Below are 12,110 nucleotides of genomic sequence, written 5' to 3' on the forward strand. Positions count from 1 at the left end.
TAAATAAATAATCATTGCTCCTGATCCATATATAATTCTTTTTCAATTGGAACACTTAATGCTTGAGGCACCAAAAGCACTTTTCACTTTTTCATAACCCTTTAAAAAAAAAAAAAAAAAAAAAAAGCAGCAAACAGTCAATAAACCAAGCAGAGGTGTGTTCGGCTGAACCCGAGCTGCGTTATGAAATGCACTATGTTTAAAAATAGCAGCTGAACTCCTGGCTGTCTAACCTCTCTTAAGGTAAAGCGTCTGGACGTGCTTCTTCTGTAATGCTTCTGGAGATGCAGTGCTCTTCAGGATCATCATGTGCACTGATACTAATGCTGAATTGCCACTTTCTTGAACCATAACACTTACTAACATGTCTCTGTTTACTAGACGGCCTTTAGCAGACTGCTGCCACACCAGAGACGTCTGCAGTGTTTAATATGAGCTCCATATTACACACGTCTTGATGTTACAAGGATAAAAGTTCTGCATGAAATCCAAAACATTTCTAACCTACTTTGGATTCTAATCATTTTGTGATGTTTTGACAGTTTGTGCATTTAATATTTATGTTGGTACAGCAGCGTTTAGTCATGCAAATTGCAAAAATAGTTCTGTAACGGGTTTGTGGTGTCAAGTATTGCAGTGTGAAAATAAACCATGTGAATCACTGTTTCAAATTATACCTTAAAATCTGATTTACTTGATCTCTCGTAAATATTTGAACATCTGAATTTGCATGGTCAGCTGTGAGCATGATGCAGCTGAATTGATTTTTCCATGAAATGCAACTTGCACTTGCAATATGTTGACATTATTAATAAGTGCATTGAGAACTGCACCAAACAAATCCAGCCAATCAGTGCAAGAACGAGTCGCAGACGGCAAACACTAGCGGCGTGTGTGCATTGCTTTTGGCAGTTTGTGTTAATGGAAAATCTGTTTTTCATACTAATTAATTAAGCTTTGCTTTATATTCTCTTATAATCCCAAAGAGAACATGAAAAAAAAAAATATATAGAGATTCAAGATTCATTAATGGCCTTCTGTAACTCGTGAACATTTCTACAAAACATTGTGCGTGTGCTCTAAAAATGAATAAATACTGTGGCACTGTGTTGTTAGCATGCAGGGTTTTCAGTCAACAGCTCTCAGTCAGAATTCATATTCATGCATAAACAGAAAGTGAAGAGAAGAGAGGAAGATGAGGTTTACTTGTGCTTTATTTTCTGTGGCGCTTGAGCAGTCCGGCCCTAATTAAAATGTTCCGGTCCACGGCACGCCAGACAAGATGGAAACCAGAGGCTGTTTAGTTTCCTCCGGTCTTTTTAGACTGTGATTACAGCTGTTCACAATGGGCAGGAACATAAAGTCACAATAACAGCAGCAGCGTCTGATTCTGTGGATCTGTGTGTGATCCTGTACTACAGACAGAAATAATGAGGATGAGCAAATGATGACAGAACTTTTATGTAAAGACTAATGGAACTGAATGAGGAAAAATCAGTGTCACTGGTCTGAAATCCTCATGTGGAGTTTTCTACATCTGCCGTGGAAAATAATCTTCTGAAAGCATCAGAGAAAACATCGTGGGATGCCAAGAAATCTAGGAATTTACATTTTAAATATAATCCACCTGGGTTTAAAGACAAAGTTCATCAAAAAATGATGCTGAAGCTAAACTAACAAGAATTAACAGGCGAGAACCAAATGCACAACTTTCGAATGCAAATGCAACCAAATGCAAACCTTCCAGATTTTCAGTTTGAAAAGTAAGATGAACGATTGAGACTGTAGTCTGTTCTTGACACAAAGGTATCATTTAAACTCATATGAAAGTCATATGATATTTTACGGTGTTTGCTTGACTCCAGCAGTGCCATTCTTATTTAATATAAATTAAAGAACATTCATTTTATTCTGGGTGGTGTTTTCCACTGAAAGTTTTATGGTTTCAGATCAACAAGAGGATGATAAACAAGAACAAATTTTATGACTTTTGTGCAACTTTTCAGATTGAAGAAGAAGAACAATGAATATCTGTTCTTCTCACAATATTCTATGAGTTCATATGAATGTTTGACAGTGTCCATTTATTTTCAGTATATGGGATGGCAATCATTTCTTATTTTGTTTTCCACTGAGGAAATACATTTCAAATTTGCATGGGTTTGGATCAAGATGAGAAGGAGTAAATGATCTTCATCTAGACCTTTCACTTTAATACTGGCAGAGAGGAAAACTGAGTGTCACAGGTTCAAAGACTTTATGAAACCTTCCAGTTTTTTATGTTGGAAAGGAAGATGAACAACAACTTAAACTGTTCTTCACACAAAGGTATCGTATGAATTTCATATGAAAGTCATAGTATGATATTTATGAGTTACAGTGCCCATTCGCTTTCAATACATAACATTCATTTCTCTTTCTAAGGAAGGTCATATGAGTTTGAATCAACATAAGCATGAGTAAATAACAAGAATATGTATATTTTGGGTTGAACTATTGCTATAAATGAGTAAACATGAACCTGGCCTTACAATCGTGAGCTGAGCCACATCAGCTGAATTCATGATGGGGAATTATATAAAGAGCAGTGAATTTACCCCACAGTTTCATCTTCACTCGCTGGCCCTTCACACAGCCATTCATCCATTATTCAGACTGTATTCATGTGCAAATAATGAAACTCAGAAGAGTTGCTATTAGCTCGCTGTTTGCACAAAATAACCTTTCTGCCCCAATCACAATATCCTACTTCACTATTATACATGATTAATTATCTGCCTATAATAGGGCTCAATATTGGGTTGTGGTAATTAAGAGATAATGGTGGGCCAATTTGAGCTTTAGGAATAAAGATGTGGTGTCTCATATCAGAACATTTTAAAACCAGGGAGCAGAAAATCAAGAGTGATTTTGGGATCGCCACCATTTCTTGGGTTTCTTTACACCTGGTGTTTGTTAAGATCCTGCCAGAAGTCTGGTGACACAGATTTACGCCGTTTACACCACACAGATCTCACCAGATGAACTTTAACGGCAGTCGTAAACAAAGCCAACGATACAGTGACAGTAAGTGAATCAGTTCAGTGAATCCATTAAAGTAGGATGATTCCTCCAAATCCTCCAACCGCAGTGGAAGATAATAAACCAAGTGGCTTTGTTGTACGTAGCAATGCTTCCTGAAGGAGATCATCTCTAAATTGTGCACAGGAAAGAGTCATGCAGTGTTTTTACAATCGACAAATGAAGTGTGACAGGTAATCACACAGCTTCCGAGTCCAGTCGAGGGAACGCTTATTAATATCACAGTTTGACCACAGATGATTGGTCTCATTACCTAACGTGCCACACCTCGAATGAGAAATGATTGCAAAGCACATTGGGTTGCGCTGCGGTTGGGTTTGGGAATGCCATTGGTTGTGTTGGGATTGAGATTATCCATGCTTTGTGTTCTCTGAACAGTTTTAAGTGAGACTTCCTGTGCAGTTGTTGTAGAGACAACAGGAGATCACTGAGCGCCACATTTTTGTACACATTTATTTTTTTTCACAATTCTGTGCAAGTGATAGAAAACTGTTGGTGACACTTTAGTACAGAGACCAACTATTAACTAGTTGCTTATTAACATGCCTATTATTAACATACTGGCTGTTTATTAAAGCACATCTGCATGATCGTATTCAACATTGCTAATCCTATCCAATACATAAACCAACAACTACCATAACTATTAATAAGCAGCAAATGAAGAAGTTTATTGCAGCAAAGGTCATAGTTAATGATTTGTTAATAGCGAGAATTGGATCTTAAAATAAAGTGTGTCCAAACTGATGAGGTATATACAACTTATTGTGCATTATATATACAGTCATTTTTGTTAAGTTCACATATTTGAGGTCAGTAAAATCGAGCAAGGATGCATTAATTGATCAAAGGTCTACATTGTAACAATAATAATAACAAAATCAATGAGTAAATCCTATAAAGTAAACTTTCTATTCATCTGTGAATCCTGAAAAATAAAAAAAAATATTGTGCAGCACAACTGTGTTCAACACTGATAATAATCAGAAATGTTTCTTAAAGGGGGGGGGGGGGGGGACATCATCCAAAAAAAACCATGGCTAACAGTCAGATTCAGCCGTTTATTATGATCCAGAATCAGATCCAGAAGCTGAAACTGAACGAGAGCAGCATCAGCAACGACGTCTCTATGTGGTATGTACTGAAACTGTATATATTTGCTCAGCGGTTTTGGAAAATGTTTAAGTTCCACTTTGTCGTCTTTTTTTTTTTTTTTTTAAGCTGTACATGTGGAAAGTGCAGTTTGATGACAACATCGCATGTTGTTTACTTGATGTGCTTACGCGCTGATAGCTAAGTTAACAACACAGAGATATTTGAAGCAGTTTTACTCACCACCTGCGGTTCCAACACACGATCGTGACCCTTTTTCGTTGGGACTGCATTATCCTTAAGAAATAAATGATGTGCAAATCCAGCGTCAAACTGGGCCTTGTTTGTAAAACAAGCATCTTCGAAATGCAGGGAACAAACAAAAACACTTGCACAACTCCGTTGATGCTCTGTAAAAATAAACTCCATCCACTGGTCCCTTAATGCTGTTTCTCTTTAGGTAATCTGTGCAGGGTTGTCTTGCCCTGGCAACCAAAAACACACTTCTTTTGTGACATTTCGCTCTCGTTCTGATCAGTGAAGTCTGTTGTGCTCTCAGTGCTCTGCTATACGGGAGCGCGCTCTTCCGGCAGAAGTGCCTCAGGACCCATATAAGGAAATTCCCCTCCATCTAACGTCACACAGAGCCATACTCGAAAAAAACTTTCCGAAACTTGTGACAAACCGGAAGAGGTATTTTTGGAACAAAAATACTCCTTCAAACGTACAACTTAATTTTTTAAACTTTGTCCATGTTTAGCATGGGAATCCAGGTCTTTAACAGTGTAAAAAACTCAGTATGCATGAAATAGCATTTCACCCCCCCCCCCTTTAATAATAATCAGAAATGTTTCTTGAGCAGTAAATCATCATATTATTCTGATTTCTGAAGATCATGTGACACTGAAGACTGGAGGAATGATGCTGAAAATACAGCGGAGCATCACAGAAATAAATTACTGTAGTGTTTATATCTCAGTAATAAATCTCAGTATTAGCCTTTTAACTCGTACATATGTAAAGTATACAGTATAGGTTCTGTACTTGCATACTTCCTGTAATTATAATATTTCCTAAAACCCTCCTCATGTCTTGCTTAAGGGTGCGGTGGTTTCTTAAAGTGATTCAGGCAACCTCTCCAGCTGTTTCACTGTTTACATCCCAGCAAACCGTCCCTCTGGACGAAGAAAAAACAAAAACAGAAACAGAAGCTCAGGCATTAAAGCAAGGAGGAAATAGGTTGGAGAATTCAAGCTTGTTAGTTGGCTGTTTGAAATGAGGCCACTGAAATTTGACATAATATTTGACCATCACAGCCGTTGACAAACAACAGCACTGAACGCACAATATGACGCTCACCCGCGATAGTCAGAGCATTAGGAGGAGACATAAAAAGACACTTAGGTGAAATGTTATTTTCTTATAATGTGAAGATAAACGCAGGCGATATCGAGAGGATGGAAACGATAAGACTGAGTGTGAGCCTGAGGGCAGCACAGTTGTTTGGTCTGCGTTCAGCTTTCGGGAGGGAAATCTATCCAGAAATGGCCTTAATTTCCACTTTTTAATCTTCTTTTCTCGCTCCACAGACTATAGATTGATTCCTCTTTGCCATCAATCCATTTCTCCACTTGCTAATGATGTTGGCTGCTATATTTAGTGAGTGAAAACCTGTTTATTTTTCCTCCTAAGCGACAGAGATTAAAACGTTAGATAGAAAGGGTGTCAACGATCATTTTATTATGCCATTCTCACAAGTAAATAACGGACTACTGTGGACCATAAAGTGGAAAAAAATCTCTTTATCGTAGCACAGTTGCCATCCAGGGTTATTGTAGTTAATTTAATGAAAATTAAAACAAACAAACAAATACACAAAATAAATCTTATTTTAATTTAGTTCAGCTTTATGTATTAAAATAACAAATTAAAACAGAAATAACTGAAAAGAAAATGCTAAAATGACATTACATTTTATTTTATCAGCACAGTCCTTATCTAAACTGTGCTTCAACTGGTCCGGAGTCAGAGCTTTAGACATCATCTTTTAATATTTTAATTCAGACATCACCTCCAAAGGGTTGGAAAGCTCAGCACTCTCAGATACAGTATCCAAACCCATGAACAGCTGGCCTACTGACGCCATCTTTGACACCGGGGAACCAAGTGACAGAGTGCATTGTGGGTAATTAATGAACCGTGTTAGAAAAAAGGCATTTTTGCTGTGCGTGGCGAGAGCTACATTCATCAACTCAGAAACAGAGGAAGCATATGCAGGAATGTGTTGCAGACACAGACAGTCCTAATTAGCACATGGCACATGATGTATCAGGATGATGGGCAGAGTGCAGCTTGACTAGTTTGCGGTTAGTTCGCTTCTCTGTCTGCGGTCATACATCATCAACGTGAGCCAGACGCTGCTGTCTGCCTGCGAGCCTCACGATCCACTGACTCGCATATGACGTCAACGAGCTGCATCCTGATCCACCCAGAGCCCTGGAGTATAGCAGAACGGAGCATGAGCTGTGCTATTTTTAGGGCTGCGTCCTCATGTTAAGAAAAGTTAATTCCACTTAAAATGCAGCGATCATGCCACAAGACACAGAAAATAGAACTTGAAACATAATTATATTACATCCCCAGAGCTGGGTAGATTACCTTTACATTTACTTTTAGTCATTTAGACACTTTTAATCAAAGTGATTTACTAATGAGGACAGTAGAAGCAATTAAAACTAACAAACAGCAACAATACGTAAGTGCAAATGACAAGTCTCTGTTAGCCTAACACTGAACATGTAGCAAGAATGGTAAACACTATTAACAGCAATGATTATATGTTTTGTTCAAACTTACATCAAAGTTTGGTAGTTTGTATGTTGTTTCAGAGTTGGCATCATCTGAGGTCCTCTGAGGGGTTGGCATCATCCCTTCTCAGGTGTTCGGTCACCTCAGATCTTTGTAAGGGTTGGGTCTTTTACACTTTTAACACCCTCTTTTAGCTTAGCAAAAGTTAAAGCTAAAGTTTCATCTGGATATTGTCGAATATAGTTGAGTATCATCAGTATAACAGTGGAAACTATATACAGTACAATCCTGTATTTTCTAATAATTTTACCAAAGACCAACATGTATATGGAAAAAAGCAGAGGGCCTAGGACAGATCCTTGTGGCACTCCATACTTTACTGTCGCTTACTGAGATGATTCCCTATTTAAATAGACAAAGTGAAAACGATTGGGCAGGTAGGATCTGAACTATTTTATAACTATCAGATTGCATAATACAGATTGCAGTTAATGTAATCAGTTACTACCAAGCTCTGAACTGTACATCCCCACAATTGCACTTCATCTGTTGTTCAGATAAAACAGCCAATGGAAAGTCTCCAGCAGCAGATTTTTTAGTTAGAAGTTGTTGCAATTTGGCTCTAGCATAACACAGGCCTAATAGGAGATAACAGGAGACCAATAACAACAGCTCTTCCTTTTTATTACACAAATTTTTCATATTTCTTCAAATATATAAAGTTGATTTGATTTCAGGTAAAAACCATAGACACGTAATACAGACAGACTGTCTTTAAGCAACGGACCATTAAGAAAAAAAAAAAAAAACATTATAAAAACACTGAAATCAAGTGATGTTGACAGTTTAATACTGTACATGTTCTGAATCACTGGTTCAAAACAAAGGATTAGCCATGTTTCAAGATTGTCCATCACTAGTGGATGGTGATGGGTAGAATATTTGTCACTGATTCAAAATTACAAAAAGCATGGTAATATAATCAGACTAATTTTTGATTGCTTTTAGATTACTTTTCACCCAATTTAGGATAGTCTTGTACCAACTTGAACTAGTGCTGTGTGTTTTCTACATCTGAAACTAGAAGACAATATCACAGGAGCCATATAAAACCCAATTTCCCGTACAGATATGTGGGTGATGTAAATGCTGGTGGTGATGGTGAAGAGGGTGACAGTGTGTTTGTGTGATTACTGAGCTATAATAATTAAAATAGGTCTTAATGACACAGGCTGAGATGATTCCCCGCTGACTTGCACAGGATAAATATTTAATTATTCACTCTAATTATAATGAGAATCCAATGTGCCAACCACTTACTCGTCCTGCTTCAAACAGGGATCTGTTAACCTATAGGCTGTGTTCTAGAGGAGATAGCACCAATCAAATGATGTCCTACTGATGCAGCTTTTTGCATTTGCTATTACACTGAGTGGATGAAGGAGAGCTGGTCTTCCTGATCATCTCACTGTGCATAAATATAAGCGTAGCAGAGCCCAAATTAGCATTTATATCAAAGTGAAGTCAGATTCTGGATGGAAGGAGGAACAACAGTCTTTAAGACCCTCATTAAGTGTCATTTACAACAGCAACAAGTCAGAAAAAAACATTATTATAGCTTTAATTCAGAATACTGATATAGTTCATTAATGGTTCTTCTTGTGAAAAAAGTGTACATTAGCATATTACAATTGTACAAGGACATGGCATGTTTAATGCAATTAGGCTAGTTGAAATTTAGAGTGTTTTTGACATGCACATGTGACTTCAGTACAACTTTATATGTAATCTGTGTTTTCTGGCGCATCCAATAACAAAGATGACACGTCAGCAGCATCGTGAACTCTCTCACAACAGACACGGAAGAGAAGACAATGCTGAATAAAGTCGTCATTTTTGCTATTTTTGGACCAAAATGTATTTTCGATGCTTCAAAATATTCTAACTGACCCTCTGATGTCACATGGACTACTTTGAAGATGTTTTTCTTCCCTTTCTGGACATGGACAGTATACCGTACACACAGCTTCAATGGAGGGACTGAGAGCTCTCGGACTAAATCTAAAATATCTTAAACTGTGTTCTGAAGATGAACGGAGGTCTCACGGGTTTGAAACAATATGAGGGTGAGTTATTAATGACGTAATTTTTATATTTGGGTGAACTATCCCTTTAAGGCGTACAACATTTATACTGACAAGCAATCATAGTAATCAAAAATGCAATTTCTAGTGATAGCCATGTATTTCAATATTTGTAATTCACATTTGAAATTATGATGTTGCAAAACACACAAAAAAAATATTATCAATTACAACGATAATCAAGTACATTGCATGTGCTTTCAACACATCAAAATAAGACTTTACTACAACATGCATTTTTAAAAGTGTACTTAAGTGTGTTAAGATCTCATTTCATACAAGTCTCTTTAAATACACTCAAGTGGCCTTTTATTTTGTAAAAAAACTTTTCCAAGTTTTACTTATAAGATTTGAAGCATGTTGATTACAATTAAGCACACTTCTTAACATGACACTGTGCCAGAAATGTCTTTCATTCATATATATTTTAATATTGTAATGTGCACTTATTACTAAATAATGTCAGTCAGTGACGTATAAAGGTGTAACCCAAGTGTGTTTTTCAGCACAGTGTTTCATGTTGTCAAAACCAAGACAAAACCCAGACTAACAAATGGAGGAGAAGCTGAAAAAGAGCAGTTTGTGGACAGTTATGTAAACATATTAGTCAAGTTGTTTCAGCCGCCTTGTTGCTTCCGCCCAGGGAAACACACACACACACACACAGATGACTGCTGTGAAATCCCAGTTCAATTTCTTCTCTTTCAGCCGTGTGGACACAAGAGGAGGTGAAGATCAATATGACACATTCTAGCATCATTATTACAATTCATATCCTCAGCGGCTCCCAGCCTCTTTAATCACAGGGTTGTGCCCTGACTGCCTCGTCTTCTTTTAAAACTCCCTTAAAGGTGCTATCTGTTTTTTTGTCCAGGTGTACAGTTCTTGATTAGCTGACGCTGCGAAAGTGGAGACCTCATCAACATGGAGGGTCCGGAGAACAGATGGGGGGCTGATGTAACGACTGCAGTGCTAGCACTTTCCTGCAAGATATCTGAGAATAACATACATTTATAACTTCAATAAGTTCAGGGGGATGCTAGCCTAAGATAATTTATTGTTCATTATTTGTTTTTATTTGTAAAAGTCACGGAAGATGGCATTAATGTACAAAATATTGCTCTCATTTAAAAAATACAAAGCAAAGCAAAAGCGTCATGCAGTTTAACTGACAATGGTTTGACACAGTGTCTATTTTTTGTCCATAACTGTGTAAATCTAAGCTTATGTTGCAGGCAAATGAGATTCTACTTTCCACAAATGTAAAACTCTTAATAAGAGAAACTCAGTGCTTATGTGAATGCATGGTGTGATAGGGTATGTATAATATGGTTAAACTTTATACTACATTTTATTATATAGGTTTTGTAGTCTTGCGCATTTTTTAATGAAATTTGAGGCATACAGTATGAGGTTTGGGATCCACCAAAATATGTTTTGTATTCAAGTGATGCACATTTGAAAATAAAAAAAGCTGGATTTGTGCACCGCTCAGGTTTAATTAAAAAAACTGAAAAATGTGCGCAACGGTTAGACAAATCTATGTCATTTTATTCAGATGTAACACAAACATGCACACTTTTCTGAACTTATTCGAACTGAATGAATCCGTCTAGTCCTCTAGTGAGTTTTCCAAATGGTTTTAGTCATCTAGTTAACCAGCCGCTGCATGGCTAGAAGAAGCATCCCCTCCATTATCTCTGTTTAGCTTGTAATCTGCTCCACGAACCTCGCTGGATTAATGAAGCGTCCTGAGCCAATAAGTCGGCAGTGGCAGCCGAAGAGCGGCGGTCACCGTCAGCCATTCATTGGCTCAGGACGGAGTTATTGCAGCGAGATGCACATGAAATCAGTGTAATATCTGCTGTAATATAGCTGCCGTTACTGTGAGATGCCTGATAACTCGCATAATAACCAGATTAGCAATATGTCACACTAAGCTGTTGGCCAAAGGCTGGGGAATTGGGAAGTTTCTCCATTCCTACGGAAATGAGGAGGCTTTGAATAGAAAATCTTGAACTCAGTTTGTCTTCTGTTAAGGCTGAGGATTGTGTCTCAAAGCAGGCTCATTCATCGACTCAATGCTTCGTCTGCCGCTCCAAGCACTGAAAGGGTCATCTGTATGTTTTATTTCCTTCAGGGTTTCTGCGGGTCTTAAAAGCAGGCCATTCATTTGACCTTCCACAAGTTAAGGCCTTAGATCTTAAACTGAGTCTTCAATTCATAAAGTAATTGCATTAATTGTTAATTAAATGTTGCACGTATTGTTATCTTTGTCAGCATTTTAAAACTTCATTTTAATATATATTTTTCGAAAACCAGACTTTTTCAGGTTTCTGTGGAGCAAGTTCTTTGTCTTAATTAACCCTTCAACAAATTATGACATTAAAAAGTCGTCATTTGGGGCAGAAAAAGTTAAATTCATAAAGGCATAGAATTAAATGTTGTATGCATTGCAAAAAAAAGAAAATATAACGTAAAACAAAGGATTCTTTGAACAAATTTCTCTTACTGAAAAATGTAAATGATTTTTTTTTTTTTTTTTTTTTTTTAACCATAAACTCACTTCATTTTTTCAACTTTTCTAATTTTTTTTTCATCATTTTGCTTCTCAAGTAGGACTATATATCCTGATTTAAGAATCTTTAGATATTTGCACCGGAAAACGAGACAGAAATAACTAAATAATATTTTGTTATTTATTTTTTTATTTTTTTTATTTTTGCAGTTTTAGCAGAATCTACAATAAAAGCTATTTTCATATTCTCTTTTTTTTATTTAAAAAGTAATTGAACTTGCATTTTCTAACTTTGTGATGCTAATGTAACCCATCATGTTCTGATAACATATTTACAGTTCATCGAGAGAACATATTGAAGTATTGTGTTTCCTTAAGCTTTATTTAATTGGTCTGAAAGTGGTTTTTAAACACTCTTAAATTCCCTTAAAACTTGCAGAGACTCTGTAGCGTCTACAACTCATGAG

The sequence above is a fragment of the Carassius auratus genome, chromosome 18, assembly GCF_003368295.1.
Source record: "Carassius auratus strain Wakin chromosome 18, ASM336829v1, whole genome shotgun sequence".
Taxonomy (NCBI): domain Eukaryota; kingdom Metazoa; phylum Chordata; class Actinopteri; order Cypriniformes; family Cyprinidae; genus Carassius; species Carassius auratus.